The sequence below is a fragment of the Moschus berezovskii genome, chromosome 13 (assembly GCF_049115385.1).
Source record: "Moschus berezovskii isolate FMDL1 chromosome 13, NW_MosBer_1.0, whole genome shotgun sequence".
Lineage (NCBI taxonomy): Eukaryota > Metazoa > Chordata > Mammalia > Artiodactyla > Moschidae > Moschus > Moschus berezovskii.
Window position 1 is genome coordinate 73,071,978 of NC_142472.1, and position 15,919 is coordinate 73,087,896.

Here is a 15,919-nt window from a genome sequence, read left to right on the forward strand (position 1 = left end):
CGCAGCTCTGGGCAGGTCCGCGGGGGGAGGCCGGGCAGGAGGCGGGGCGGGCGAGGGGCGGGCGGTGAGGGAGCCGGGCCGGCCTCCCGACGGGGCGCGCGGCGGAGCGGCCGGGGGCGGCGGCCGCCTCCCTTCCCGGGCGACGACGCCCTCTCCTGCGTCCCCGCTCGGCGCCCTCGGGACCCCCAGTTTCATCCTCAGAGCCCTTGCCCCAGAACCTCCTTACGTTAGCACTTGGCACTGTGTCTCGTCAAAGTTCACGTACTGCGCCTCCTGAGGCAGATTTTTTTTTTTTCTTCTTTACTGTTTGGCTTTGTTTCCAGAAACAAGTTGGCTGAACCCTCCTTTGCCTTTTTTGCTGATCCCTTAACTTGCTGACTAGACTTCATAGCTCCTTAACGTATGTGGGTAAAACGATGTCCTTATAAAGCGTAGAAAATTAGAAGGCACTGACCTTAAGAGTTGTCATAAAAGTGTAAATTAGCACCCCCTTTCTCCCCTCAAAGAGCGTAACATTTATTTATTTTAAAATACTAAACAGCTCGTACGTATGTAGATGGTAGATGCTGTGGCCAAAGGGAAAATATCTCCAACCTTCGAAGAGTAGGAGACAAGGTACTTCCTGTGGCACTGGTTATGATAGAAGGAGGGGTCCCCTTTTTCTCACAGTTGCTCACGTAAGTTCTGAAGAATGTTTCCCTGAAAGAAAGAATCTCAGCAATCTAGGAGATTAGAAGAGCACTGGGAACTGAGACTGCTGCTATTCTGTTTGAATAGAGAATGGAGTCGCCAATCCACCCATTAGTTAACCCACTCTTCAGTATCTGGCAGATATTTTTCCCAAAAGCTGTATTTTCATTATTTTTCTGGATATTTATTAAGAGCACTGAGTGGTAGGTGTTGCACGGGATCCACTCTACCCAAGCTTGTTTTATGTTGAATATCACTGAAAACAAAATGGAGGTCTTTAGTTACAAAGCTGGGTTAAAACATTTATGTCTGTTTTTATAGACGATGGTGGTCATTTATTTCCTGTCATGAAACAGTAAACAAGTTAAAAAAAGAAATATTTCAAAATAGAGAAGCCATCAGGGAAGAGAAAGTTTGTCATTATATTGTATTTACAAACCATTTCATTTCACCATCTGGTCCTGGACTATGGCCTGATCTGACACTCATCTCATTCCCATTCCCCCACTCCAGTGGCTCTCAATCCTGGCTGCACATCAGAACTACAAGTAGAACTTTAAAAAGAAATGCAGGGACCACCCCCCTCTACCACCTCCAGATACACATTTGAATCAGAAACTCAAGGAGTCAAGTCTCAGCTTGTTTTGCTTTGCTTTTTGTTTTGTTTTAATCTCTACAGATGATTCAGATGCATAATTAGATTTGAAAAAATGACTTCCCTATTACCAAATCACTCAAAGTAAAGGCTGTTCCTTGGAACACCATATGATTTCATCCTTTACATAAACTGTTTCTTCTACTTAGAACATTGTTCTCTATATATACTTTTTTTTTTTTTAACAGCTACTTGTTCAAGTCCCTCCAAGCTCAAATATAACCTTCCTTGAAGCCCCATCCCCTCACCAAGCACAATCAACTACTTATAGCATTTTGTTTGTACAGGAGAAGCTCATTCATAGATGAAATATGGATCCATAACCAAGCAATACATTGAAAAAGTCAATTAAACATTAAATTGTATACTTCATAAATATGAACATGGTAGTATATAAATTATATCTAAACAAAACTGTTTCAAAGGAAAATTAAACCAGTCATGAATAAGTATAAAAAGCATACCATAATACCTTAAAGGTTCTTTTTTTAACCTGAAACAACTACATGCTTGTTTGCCAGTTTGTTGAGTGGCACAGCCTTTTGCCACAGCCTTTCCTTTGTACATGGCCTCCAGATTAGAGTTCTATGTCATATTGCTACCATAAAGTACACTTCCCAACCATCAGCTAAGCTTTCTCAAAATTTCATTCTTTTAAGAGGAAAATGAAGCTTCCCGGGTGGCACTAGTGGTAGAGAACCTACCTGCCAATGCAGGAGAGACATAGGTTCTATGAATCCTTGGGCCAGGAAGATCCCCTGGAGAAAGGAATGGCAACTGACTCCAGTATTCTTGCCTAGAGAATACCCATGGACAGAGGAGAGGAGTCTGGCGGGCTACAGTCCATGGGATCCCAAGGAATTGGACACAACTGAAGCGACTTATGCATGCAAGAGATACTTGTGAAGCTATCTGAGTGCAAATTGCTTCTTTATAATCTTTTTATAGTTATCTCACGCATTCAAACAACTTACCTTAATTGGGTCTTGAAAAATATAAATGTAGCTTTTAAAGAACAAACTTTTTTTCCCACACTATTACATTGGTTTACTGAATATTTAAATTGTGAAAGCACAATGACAGGTTCAACTGGCATAAACAGGTTTGAGAACAAACACAAGTGACATTGTCAGATATACAGTGTTCACTGGTAGGAGAAGTGGGCAGACTCATTGGAGAGTGGCTTTCTAACCCTTCAGCATTCAGCATGCACATTCAGCGTGATGTGGGGATTTGCAGCTTATGATCTTAAAGGAAATAGAATGAGTTAATTGGTGAGAGGTTAAGTGTAGGTAGACTTAGAAAACACACACTGTACCTCTACATTTTCATTATTTGACTTTGCATCTACTTCAGTTCAGTCATTCAGTCATGTCTGACTCTTTGTGACCCCATGAATCGCGGCACACCAGGTCTCCCTGTCCATCACCAACTCCCGGAGTTTACCCAAACTCATGTCCATTGAGTCGGTGATGCCATCCAGTCATCTCATCCTCTGTCGTCCTCTTCTCCTCTTGCCCCCAATCCCTCCCAGCATCAGGGTCTTTTCCAATGAGTCAGTTCTTCACATGAGGTGGCCAAAGTATTGGAGTTTCAGCTTTAGCATCAGTCCTCCCAATGAACACTCAGGACTGATCTCCTTTAGGATGGACTGGTTGGATCTCCTTGCAGTCCGAGGGACTCTCAAGAGTCTTCTCCAACACCACAGTTCAAAAGCATCAATTCTTCGGCTCTCAGCTTTCTTCACAGTCCAACTCTCACATCCATACATGACCGCTGGAAAAACCATAGCCTTGACTAGACGGACCTTTGTTGACAAAGTAATGTCTCTGCTTTTTAATATGCTATCTAGGTTGGTCATAACTTTCCTTACAAGGAGTAAGCGTCTTTTAATTTCATGGCTGCAATCACCATCTATATGCAGGTCAGGAAAGAATGGTTAGAACTGGACATGGAACAACAGACTGGTTCCAAATAGGAAAAGGAGTACATCAAGGCTGTATATTGTCACCTTGCTTATTTAACTTATATGCAGAGTACATCATGAGAAACGCTGGGCTGGAAGAAGCACAGCTGGAATCAAGATTGCCGGGAGAAATATCAATAATCTCAGATATGCAGATGACACCACCCTTATGGGAGAAAGTGAAGAGGAACTAAAGAGCCTCTTGATGAAAGTGAAAGAGGAGAGTGAAAAAGTTGGCTTAAAGCTCAACATTCAGAAAACTAAGATCATGGCATCTGGGCCCATTACTTCAAGGGAAAGACATGGGAAAACAGTGGAAACTTCACCCATAGAGACTTAAAAAGTCTTTGGGGGACAGAGATAGTGCCTGGCTGTTAAGGGGAACCATTGGGAAAATCACCAGGAATTGTTACATCACCCTGTAAATCCTTATCTTGATAATTTAAAAACTGGTAACAGTTGTCTTTAAGCCATTTACACTAGATTTTATGAGTCCTTCCAGAAATGGACATAAAACATGCAAATTTCCTTGTGAAAAACTTACATTAGTTTCCATAACAAATGACCAAACTGGATGGCTTAAAACAACAAAATGTGTTCTCTTGTAATTATGGAGGCAGTAATATTTTTAAAAAATATTTATGTATGTATTTTAATTGGAGGATAATTACTTTACAGTATTTTGATGTTTTTTTTGCCATACATCAGTATGAATCCATCATAGGACCTCTCCATGCTGAAGCCCCCTCCCACCTCCCTCTCCACCCTATTCTTCCAGGTTATCACAGAGCACTGGCTTTTGGTGCCCTGCTTCATACATCAAACTCGCATTCAGAGAAATCCCACCTTTGACTTAAAGCTATAAACAATGAATAAGATATAAATATTCTCTACATTCTCTCTGAAAGGAAGTTAAGGAACAGTACCAATCCTCTGGTTACTTTCTCTTTTCAGCAGCCTGAAACTTTAATTTCATTGCCTAGCCAGAGAAGAGAATAATCCCTAGTTTCAGCAGATTTTAAGACTCTTCCATACAATAGGTATGATATTATAATAATTTTTTAATTTTAATGATTCAATTAATTTATTCTTTTGGGATGACTCTGATTCTTGAAACCATGTGGTAGAAATAGTCTTTTTTTACCTGAATTGTGTATTATTGATTCTTACTAATATGTGCAGTATGTTATATTTTTCCCATGATACCTCTTTAGTTTTTTATTGGAATTGAACCATCCAGAACTGATTCCATCATGTTTTTTTTTTGAACAGAGGAAAATTTATGCGTCGAACCTGGACTGGTCACTTATGATAATATACATGCTACAATTCCATTCTCCCCAATCATTCCACCTTCACCCTCTCCCACAGAGTCCCAAAGACTGTTCTAAATGCCTATGTCTCTTTTGCAGTCTCTTATACAGGGTTCAGGTTACTATTTTTCTAAATTCCATATATATGCGTTAATATACAGTATTGATGTTCTTCTTTCTGGCTTACTTCACTCTGTATAATTGGCTCCAATTTCATCCACCTCATTAAAACTGATTCAAATGCATTCTTTTTGATGGCTGAGAAATACTCCATTGTGTATATGTACCAAAGCTTTCTTATCCATTCATCTGCAGATGGACATCTAGGTTGCTTCCATGTCCTGGCTATTATAAACAGTGCTGCAGTGAACATTGGAGTACATGTGTCTCTTTCAATTCTGGTTTCCTCGGTGTGTATGCCCAGGAGTGCGATCGCTGGATCATATGGCAGTTCTATTTCCAGTTTTCTGAGGAATCTCCACACTGTTCTCCATAGTGGCTGTACTAGTTTGCATTCCCACCAACAGTGTAAGAGGGTTCCCTTCTCTCCACACCCTCTCCAGCACTTATTGCATGTAGACTTTTGGATAGCAGCCATTCTGACTGGTGTGAAATGGTATCTCATTGTGGTTTTGATTTGCATTTCTCTGATGATGAGGGATGTTGAGCATTTTTTCATGTGTTTATTAGCCATCTTTATGTCTTCTTTGGAGAAATGTCTGTTTAGTTCTTTGGCCCATTTTTTGATTGGGTCACTTAGTTTTCTGGAATTAAGCTGCAGGAGCTGCTTGTATAATTTGGAGATTAATCCTTTATCAGTTGCTTCATTTGCTATTATTTTCTCCCATTCTGAAGGCTGTCTTCTCACCTTGCTTAGAGTTTCCTTTGCTGTGCAGAAGCTTTTGATTTTAATTAGGTCCCATTTGTTTATTTTTGCTTTTATTTCCAATATTCTGGGAGGTGGGTCTTGGAGGATCCTGCTGTGATTTATGTCGGAGAGTGTTTTGCCTAGGTTCTTCTCTAGGAGTTTTATAGTTTCTGGTCTTACATTTAGATCTTTAATCCATTTTGAGTTTATTTTGGTGTATGGTGTTAGGAAGTGTTCTAGTTTCATTCTTTTACACGTGGCTGACCAGTTTTCCCAGCACCACTTGTTAAAGAGACTGTCTTTTCTCCATTTTATATTCTTGCCTCCTTTGTCGAAGATAAGGTGTCCATAGGAGCGTGGGTTTATCTCTGGGCTTTCTATTTTGTTCCATTGATCTATATTTCTGTCTTTATGCCAGTACCATAAGTCTCAGGAAAACTTTTATCTTTCCCCAGGTTAGTTTTCTAGCTTCCCCAGTCAAAATAAACTTGAGATGTTAAACTTCCTCTCCCACTTGGAAAAACAAAGGCAATTTCCTACCCATTTGAAAATTATCTACACAATTTTTCTCCTTGTTTTCTCATGAAATATTTGTTCTAAAAGAGGTGGGAGGAAATTATAAACTTAATTAAAACTACCTGGCAGGTCCACATAGTAGTTTTTTCCATTCTGGATGAAAAATGATGTTTATGTGACATGGGTGCACATGGATGGTTGCCTCTTAATTCTTTTGAGCCAGAAGCTCTCAAAACCCTGGGGCTGGGAGGGTGGGGGGAAGAATTTGACAGCCTTGCTTTGTTTTGCTCATTAACTTAGAGGGAGGTACCGGATGATGAATTTCCAAAAGCTGGAAACATGGCCTTTTAAAGATCTCCTTCCAAGGGTCTATTATAGGCACTTGCCTCTTGAATTCAAATGAGATAGTGCACAAATATTGTTTATTACAATGCCTAAGTACATATTAAATACCTAATAAATGTTAATTTGGATCCTAATTGCTTCAAATTTCATCCTTCCTATTTGGATGTATGACCTTTGGCAAATTTCCTAATTTCTCCAAATTTTAGTTTCCTCATTTTCAAAATATAGGTTAAAGTAATGTCTAGACTGTAGGACTGCTCTGAAGGATAAAACATAATCTATGTGAAAGTTGTTGCTTAGTCACTAAGTCATGTCCGACTCTTTGCAACCCCATGGACTGTAGCCTTCCAGGCTTCTCTATCCATGGAATTCCCCAGGCAAGAAGACTGGAGCAGGTTGCTGTTTCCTCCTCCAGGGGATCTTCCCAGCCCAGGAATCAAACCCATGTCTCCTGCACTGGTCAGTGGATTCTTTACCACTGAGCCTCCAGGAATGACCCCACTATGTGAAAATACTTACAGGTAATTAATAAATGTTGCCTATAGTTGATATTTGAAGGCAAAAGGAGAAGAGGGAGGAAGAGGATGAGATGGTAAGATGGCATCACTGACTCAATGGATGTGAATTTGAGCAAACTCTGGGAGATAGCGAAGGACAGGGAAGCCTGGCGTGTAGTGCATGGGGTTTCAAAGAGTCAGGCACGACTTAATGACTAAACAATAGTAGTTAATATAGGACATGGTGGTTTATTATAGTATTTCCATTGCATTTTTTTCTGTAAAGCTAGTTATTTAGTTGAAAGTGTTTTTCCTGAATGATTTTTTACATGTAATATTTTTCTGTTTATTATCAAATACTGTAGATATTATAAGATTTGTATTTTTAAAATCAGAGTCAGTTAATTCATATTTATATTTCCCACAATGTTTTGTATATATATATGTACCCCATATGTGGCTTGAATGAAAGAATAACTGATATTGTCTAATCTCTAAATTCTTGTTTTCATTGATTTATGCAATTATAAGGAATTATCAGTAGATGGCAGTGGTTTTTTTCATTTTTATTTTTTGTCCATTTTAGGGAGATCTGAAAAAAATGATTACTTTCTCAATTTTAAACCAGATACCCTTTCAGTAATAGCTTGTTTAAAGAAATATCACCCAATAGTTCTTCAGTGTATGCTGCTTCAGGAGTAGAGATCAAAAAGTACCAATTACTTTATTTTTACTGTAAAAATCTAATTTTTTTTTTTTGGTTTCTTTGTTAGATACTTTGTAGAGAATATGAAAATGAATAAAACACTCTATTTGCCTTCCTGGAGCTTATAATCTAATAAGGAAATACAGTATAAAATAACGTAAATTCAGTAATAGGAATAGAAATAGTTGAGTGGCAGAAATTTGCTAAATACATTATTTCACTTCGTCCTCACAGTAATCTATTGAGGGTGCTACTGTTATCGATAAGGAATCTGAGTCTCAGGTTGAAAAGAATTTACCTAATAAACTAGCAGTTGCTCAACCTTGGTTCAAGATTAGCCCTGTCTTACCCCAAGACCTAGTAGTATCTACCTCATAGGGCTAAATGAGTTAATATTTATAAATTGAATATTTTATAGAGTTTCCACACGTGGCAGAGAATCAGCACTATATAATGTTCTTTTTTTTTTTTAAACATTTAGAACTGTCTGGGACAAAAAAACTAAAGCACTATTTAGTTGTTTATAATCAATTGAGAGAACTAACTGAAAATATAAATGTAGAAAGTATATGCATTTTCAACATAGGTAACACTAAGAATAACATCTGTAACCATGAAACATACAAAAGAGCTAAAGAGCTTGGATTCATTGGCATTGATCTGGGGGCAGAAAAGACAGAGTAATGGCATGAACAGAGTGAATGGACTCAGTATCAGGGAAGACTTCCTGGAGGAGGCAGATTGGAAGTGAGGTTTGAAGAAAGGAAGTAATGTGAATAGACAGGAAAGAATCATAGATTCTCAGAGGTGATTAGGACACTGGAGTATTTCTCTCAGGACTTCTTTAGCTTGATAAGATATTTCTGGATAGATTTGAGTTTCCTGACTTAGCGATTTAACTTTGTTGTTGTTTTTATCAGATTGCAATCTTTAAAAGTTTTGTTTTTTAAAAACACTTGTAACTAGTATACAAGTACTCTTGTATATCAATATTTAACCAATCTTTAGGAAAGATATTTAGTGATTTTGCAGATTTCCTTGTGGAAGCTTCCTTATATACATGCCTTACTGTTATGATAATATTTTACTTCTTTTGGCTGGCAAAGTTTATCATGACTTTAGTATGATTTGGAAAGATTCACAAGTTCTATAAAAAATCAACTAAGATTTTTTTAAAAAGATGTCATCTAAAAAGAAAAATCCATATGTTCAAATGTTAAGCAGAAACATTGCATTCCTTTTATTAATCATGCAGAATTGTGTGATTTCTTCTGTACAGGAATGGACAAGCAAAATCAGATACGCTTTTTCCAAAAACTGGTAATGTCTTTAATTCTGCCAACTCAGCATTCATTCATTGCATTCATTCACTGATAGAGGAAAGAACACTTTCTTTTCACCTTTCAAGATAGAAAAATATGTACCCCTTCATCTCATCAGTTTCTCCTAAGTATAGAGGAGGCTGGTGATTTTAAACCTGTGTAAGGCTTACCCTGGCTGGCACTGGACAGGAATGCCATATTCCCTGCATCCTGTACCCATGGCAGAAGTTGCTAATCTATCTTGTTACTGTTTTTCACAGATTCTGGTTGTAGTTTTAGAATACACTTCACAATAGTACTGGAGGTACCAGCTACTGCTGCTGCTGCTGCTAAGTTACTAGTCCATGATAATTATTTACGTAAAATATATGTCAGATACTGTGCTGAGTATGTTACATACATTCATTATTGTATGATCAGTCATGTCCAATTAATTGTGGCCCCATAGATAGTAGTCCACCAGGCTCCTCTGACCAGGAAATTTTCCAAACAAGAATACTGGATTGGGTTGCCATTTACTACTCCAGGGGATCTTCCCGACCCACATCTGGGAACCCACATTCCCAGGTCTCTGGGAACCTCTGTCTCTTGTGGTTCCTGCATTGGCAGGTGAATTCTTTACCACTAGCGCCACCTGGGGAAGCCTACATTCATTATTACACTAGTCCTATGAAGTTTTACAGATGAGGACATTGATGATGAAATAAATTAAGAAACTTCTCAGGGTCATAACAGCTAAAAAGCAGGACAAGCAAAATCCATAGAGCATTCTACTTTCTTCCCCAATCTCTCACTCAATCATTGTATTTTAATTCTTGGAACTGATGATGAATGTCATTGCCATCCCTGTGACACATTTGACAGTTAATTTACTTTCAGGATCACTAATATATAACAGATGGAAAAAAGTGAAAGATTATCAGCACTGATTATTTTGTATGGGAAAAGGTGAACTGAAAAGGTGGAAAGAGATACAAGAATGTCAGAAAACGAAAGGAAGAGTCAAGGAGTTCCCAAAGAAGGTAATGAAGCACTTTTCATAAATATAGAGCTGAAAGATGAGCAGTAACAGAAAAGTAGTGTGATAGGAAAATTGGGTTAAAATTAGTAGTAAATTAGAATAGAGGAAAGCTGCCAGGAGGGAGCTTCTAGAGTGTTTAGAAAAGGCATAACAACCTGAAAATGCAGGCCTATAATGAAAATTCATCAACTGTAATTGAGAAATAGTTGTTACAGTAGCACTATAATTATAGTATATGTGAAGATGGTCTGGATAAAAAATTTAGGACAATCAAAATATTTATTATAATGTTTCATAAAGGAACAGGTGTAGTATTGCAGTAGGTGACTTTGAATTGTCTATTATCATGGGCTTTGATTTTAGTTTTGTTTATAGTCAGGGAAGAATATCAACCCTAAATTTAGTTTATTAATGAGAATTTTCATGATTTTGGGTGATGAAACATAATTTTCTTAGAATATTTGCATTTAGATTTTTATTATGTACTTTATTCTTTTTGTCTAGCTCTGGCTAAACAAGACACATCTTCATTAACTGATGCTGTAGAACAAGTTGCAAAGCAACAACAATCACAAACATCAGAAATAGAAAGAAATAGAAAAGTTCTGTTCCATTTGCAGGTAACCTGTTTCACAAAGTCTTGTAAATGAGTTTTTATATTCTTCAAAACTATATTAGTAAAAGGGAAGTTACTAAGCAAACTTAATAACTTCTGAGGAAGCAATATAACATTTCTAATGTTCATATTTATACTTTCTAAATTATTCTGCTGTCCTTAAGTAAGGGCTTCACTGGTAAATAATCCACCTGCAATGCAGGAGACCTGGATTTGATCCCTGGGTTGGGAAGATCCCTTGGAGGAGGGCGTGACAACCCACTCCAGTATTCTTCACTGGAGAATTTCCATGGACAGAGGAGCCTGGTTGGGCTATAATCCATGGGGTCACAAAGAGTTGGACATGACTGAGTGACTAAGCACACATAATATCCTTAAGTAAAATCTACATGAATATACCAGTTTGTGGAACATTTTACCTACTCATTGTGCAGAGATTCAACAGTGTCATCGTACTATAGATAAGCATATAAAACACAATGGTCACATAGAATTATTTTAAATTTATTTGATAGTTTTTCCTAAAATGCTGAATTGAAGGAAGGTTAAGTTTTTAAGCCAGTGTTTTTAAAGATGTGGCTTAGAAATTACTAGTTGCCAGTGAACATTTCAGGTAGATAAGGAACATTTCTGTGTTCTTTAAATTTTCCCTGGAGAAGGAAATGGCAACCCACTCCAGTAATCTTGCCTGGAGAATCCCATGGACGGAGGAGCCTGGCAGGCTATAGTCCATGGAGTCACAAAGAGTTGAACACGACTGAGTGACTAACACTTAAATTTCAAAATATGTTCATAATTCTATCACAGGAATCTGAAAGCCATACTTGTTTTTGTATTCAGCATAGACATAATTATTCTGTTAATAAAGCTGAAGAAGGAAAAATGAAAACTGTTTTTACTTTTTAAAGATTTTTTTATTAAATGTATCTTTGATATGAGAAGAATATGAAAAGAATATAGTCTAGATCTGAATTGCTAGGAGATGATTTGCTACTTCTAGCTCCTTGATTTTTGGAGAAGGAAATGGCAACCCACTCTAGTGTTCTTGCCTGGAGAATCCCAGGGACGGGGGAGCCTGGTGGGCTTCCATCTATGGGGTCACACAGGGTCGGACATGACTGAAGTGACTTAGCAGCAGCAGCTCCTTGATTTAATCTTTCCATGCTTCTGTTTTCTCATTTGTAAAATGGAGATAATAATAGAACCTTTCTGCAAAGTTTTCATGATAATTTACTTGTAAATATTACTTAAGGTATCCTTGTTGGGACCCTAGTGGGCAGTGTAGGACCAAATTTTGAATATGGTTTTAGGCATTAATGCATCAACAGATATGATAATAATTACACTATGTGGTAGTATAGATTTCTTGTAAATATTTGCATTGTGTGAAATTAAAAAACACTTGCTCCTTGGAAGAAAAGTGATGACCAATCTCGACAGCATATTAAAAAGCAGAGACATTGCTTTACTGACAACGGTCTGTCTAGTGAAAGCTGTGGTTTTTCCAGTGGTCATGTATGAATGTGAGAGTTGGACTATAAAGAAAGCTGAGCACGGAAGAACTGATGCCTTTGAACTGTGGTGTTGGAGGAGACTGTTGAGAGCCCCTTGGACTGCAAGGAGATCAAACCAGTCCATCCTAAAGGAGGTCAGTCCTGGGAAGGACTGATGCTAAAGCTGAAACTCCAATACTTTGGCCACCTGATGCAAAGAACTGACTCACTGGGAAAGACCCTGATGCTGAGAAAGATTGAAGGCAGAAGGAGAAGGGGATGACAGAGGATGAGATGGTTGGATGGCATCACTGACTCAATGAACATGAGTTTGAGCAAGCTCCAGAAGTTGGAGATGGACAGGGAAGCCTGGTGTGCTGTGATTCATGGGGTCGCAAAGAGTCGGACACGACTGAGTGACTGAACTGAACTGAACTGAGTCACTTTTAGAAAAGAATACATGTTGACAGTAGGATATAATATAAAAATAATAATGTCTTAGATTTCTATGAAGAATCATTCCATAACACTTGTCAATCTTCGAACAGTTTTAGAGATGTTATTTCATTTATATTGAGAACCTAATTTCTGTTAAGCATTTTGCTGAACATTGTCCTCACTCTTAAGCTACTCACCATCTGTTGAAAATGAAAGTGAAAGTGTTAGTCAGTCATATCGGACTCTTTGTGATCCCATGAACTTTAGCCCACCAGGCTCCTCTGTCCATGGAATTTTCCAGGCAAGAATACTGGAGTCAGTTGCCATTCCCTTCTCCAGGGGATCTTCCTGACCCAGAGATGGAACCTGGGTCTCCTGAATTGCAAATGTTTTCTTTTACCATCTGAGCCACCAGAGAAGTCCTCACCATCTGTTGAAGAGGGAGACAAATAACTAAACAAATAATTACATGCAGGGAAGTATGTCAACAATAGAGACATAAACACAGATTTAACATTGAAAAAGGAGTGATCAGTTGAGTTTTAAAGAATAGCTGGAGTTCACTAGAATGACTGGGTGTATGAGATTGGTTTGAGGGTTAAAGAGAGACGAGGATGTGATATTCTAGGCAAAAGAAAAAAAACAGAAAATTCAGAGGTCTGAAATAGCATTGGTACATTCATAGAGCTATAAGTTTGGTAGTGGAATAACATAGAGTGTATTTTGAGAAGCAGTAAGAGGTGTATAGCAAGAAAAGAAGCTTAAACTTTATTTTAGAGTTGATGAGAGGGCTTTGAAAGACTTAAAAAGAGTGAATGGTTAAACTTATGTTTTAGAAAGAGAATTCTAGATGCAGGAAAGATACTTGTTATAATCCAACATCAATTTAAGATAAAAACTACCAGCAAATTAGGAATAGAAGAAAGTTCAAGCCAACTAAAACGGGCATCTACATAAATCTTACAGGCAACATACGTAATAGTGGAAGACTGAGTATTTTTCTCCTAAGATCAGGGATAAGGCAAGCATATGTCTTCTTATCACTTCTGTTCATTCTGTGGTACCGATAATTCAAGCCACTCCTTCACAGAAAAAGAAATAAAGTGTATCCCAATTGAAAAGGAGGGAGTAAAACTGTTTTTATTCACATGCAGCATGATTTTTTTTGGTAAACCCTAAGGAATCTATTATTTTAAAGTCTATTAGGACTAATAAGAATCCACCTGCAATGTGGGAGACCTGGGTTCAATCCCTGGGTTGGGAAAATTCCCTGGAGAAGGAAAAGGCTACCCACTCCAGTATTCTGGCCTGGAGAATTCCATGGATTGTACAGTCTGTGGGGTCGCAAAGAGTCGGACACAACTGAGCGACTTTTACTTTCACTTTTTCAGGACTAATAAGGGAGTTCAGAAAGGTTTCAAGATAAGATTAATTATAAAAAACAGTTGTATTTTTACATTTTAAAAGAAACAATCAGAAATTGAAATTTAAAAAGCATTATCATTTACAGTGGCATCAAAATTATGAAATAGGGGTAAATTTAACAAAAATATTGTATTATAGACTGAATGTTTGTATCACCCCCATAATTCATATGCTGAAGCCTTAAAAAACCCATGTGGTTGTTGTTGGAGATGAGGTCTTTGTCAGGTAATTAGGCTTAGATGAGGTCATGAAGGTGGAATCCTGGTGATAGGGTTATTGCCCTTAGAAGAAAAGATACCAGAGAGCTTGCTCTTTGTCATGTGACGACACAGTGAGAAGTTGGCCCTCTGCAAGCCAGGAAGAGTTCTCACCAGAACCTGACTATGCCAACACTCTGTCCAGCCTACAGAACTGTGAGAGATAAATTTGTGTTGTTTTAGCCACTAAGTCTATGATATTTTGTTATGGCTGTGCTATATCTAAGACACGATGTAAGACCTGTCTACTGAAAACTGCAGCACACTGTTGAGAGAAGTTAAAGATCAAAATGGAGAGATATACCATTTTCATGAATCATAAGATTCAGTATTGTTAACACGTCAGGCCTTTCTCTTATCTATTGTTTAAAAGCAGTTCCACTCAAAATTCCAGCAGGCTTTTTTAGAGAACTTGACAGACTGATTCTAAAAGACCTATGGAATTGCAAAGAACCTATAAAACTGGAACAACTTTGAAGAACAGTGTTGGAAGTTCTAGTTGAGGGAGAGGAGGAAACATGGAAACAGGGAGACCAGTTAAGAGCTGGGCTATGCTACAAAGACTGGTCAAAAGTGAGTTGGGATTTTATTTTAGAGGCCCAGGCATCAAGATTTGCTATTAAATAGGTTGTGGGGTAAGATAAAGGGAAGAATCAAGAATGGCTTCTAGGTTTTTTAGTATCCAAGGTGGAAAGTTTATTGAAATCAGAAAGGCTGAAAGAGGAGCATACTGGGCTTGCAAATTAAAAGCTCTTTTCTGAACATGTCTATTGAGATGGCTGTTAGATATTCAAATAGAATGTCAAATGGGCATTTTAAATATCAAAACTGGAGATAAAGATTGAAGTTCTTCAGCATGTTGTATCTTTCAATGTACTTTCCTCTCCTGTCTCTGTCAAGAAAAGGATAGGCTGGGTCTGCCTTCTTAGTGAAGTGTTTCCCTCCCATAATTATACATTTATTTAAAGAGGATGACCATACTAGATAGAAGAAAAAGAATAAAGGCCTATAGTTATACTGGTGGGAAAATCTACAGAATTTGATGAATAGTTAAATATAAAGAGGGCTTCCGTGATGGCTCAAACAGTGAAGAATCTGCCTGCCATGCAGGAGACTCAGGTTTGATCATTGGGTCAGGAAGATGCCCTGGAGAAGGGAACAGCTACCCACTCCAGTATTCTTGCCTGGAGAATTCCATGGACAGAGGTGACTAGTGGGCTACAGTTCATGGGGTCGCAAAGAGTCGAACACGACTGAGCAACTAACGCTAAATATAAACAGAAGTGAGAAATTAAATATGGCTCCCAAAGAAATACCATTAACTAAGTTTGGAAATATAGAGGTGTGGTAATTTGCGTTTTTGGTCCCAAATATTCATCCTTGTGTATATCCACACCCTTTACCCTTTATCATTATAATGACCTCCCATAGTGGGTGGACATGCTTTTCTACCCCTCCACTGAGAAGTTTGATCTTGTGACCAGATGGCATGTTAGCAGATGTTATTCTAACAGAAGTTTGAAAAAGTTTTTACATAATTGGGCTTCCATTCTTTGCATCTACTATAATCATGAGAAGGACATGCCTGACCTGGCCCACTGGAGGATAAGATACACGTGAAACAAAGCCAAGACACCCGGGTCAGCCCAGTTGAAGCCAACCTAAACCATTTTACAGTCTGCTGATCTCCAGACATTTGAACAAATCCACCTGAAGTTAGCAGAACCACCTAGTTGCTAGCAGTAAATGCTAGTGTGTTACAGAGTTTTGTGGTTCTGACAATTGGCAACT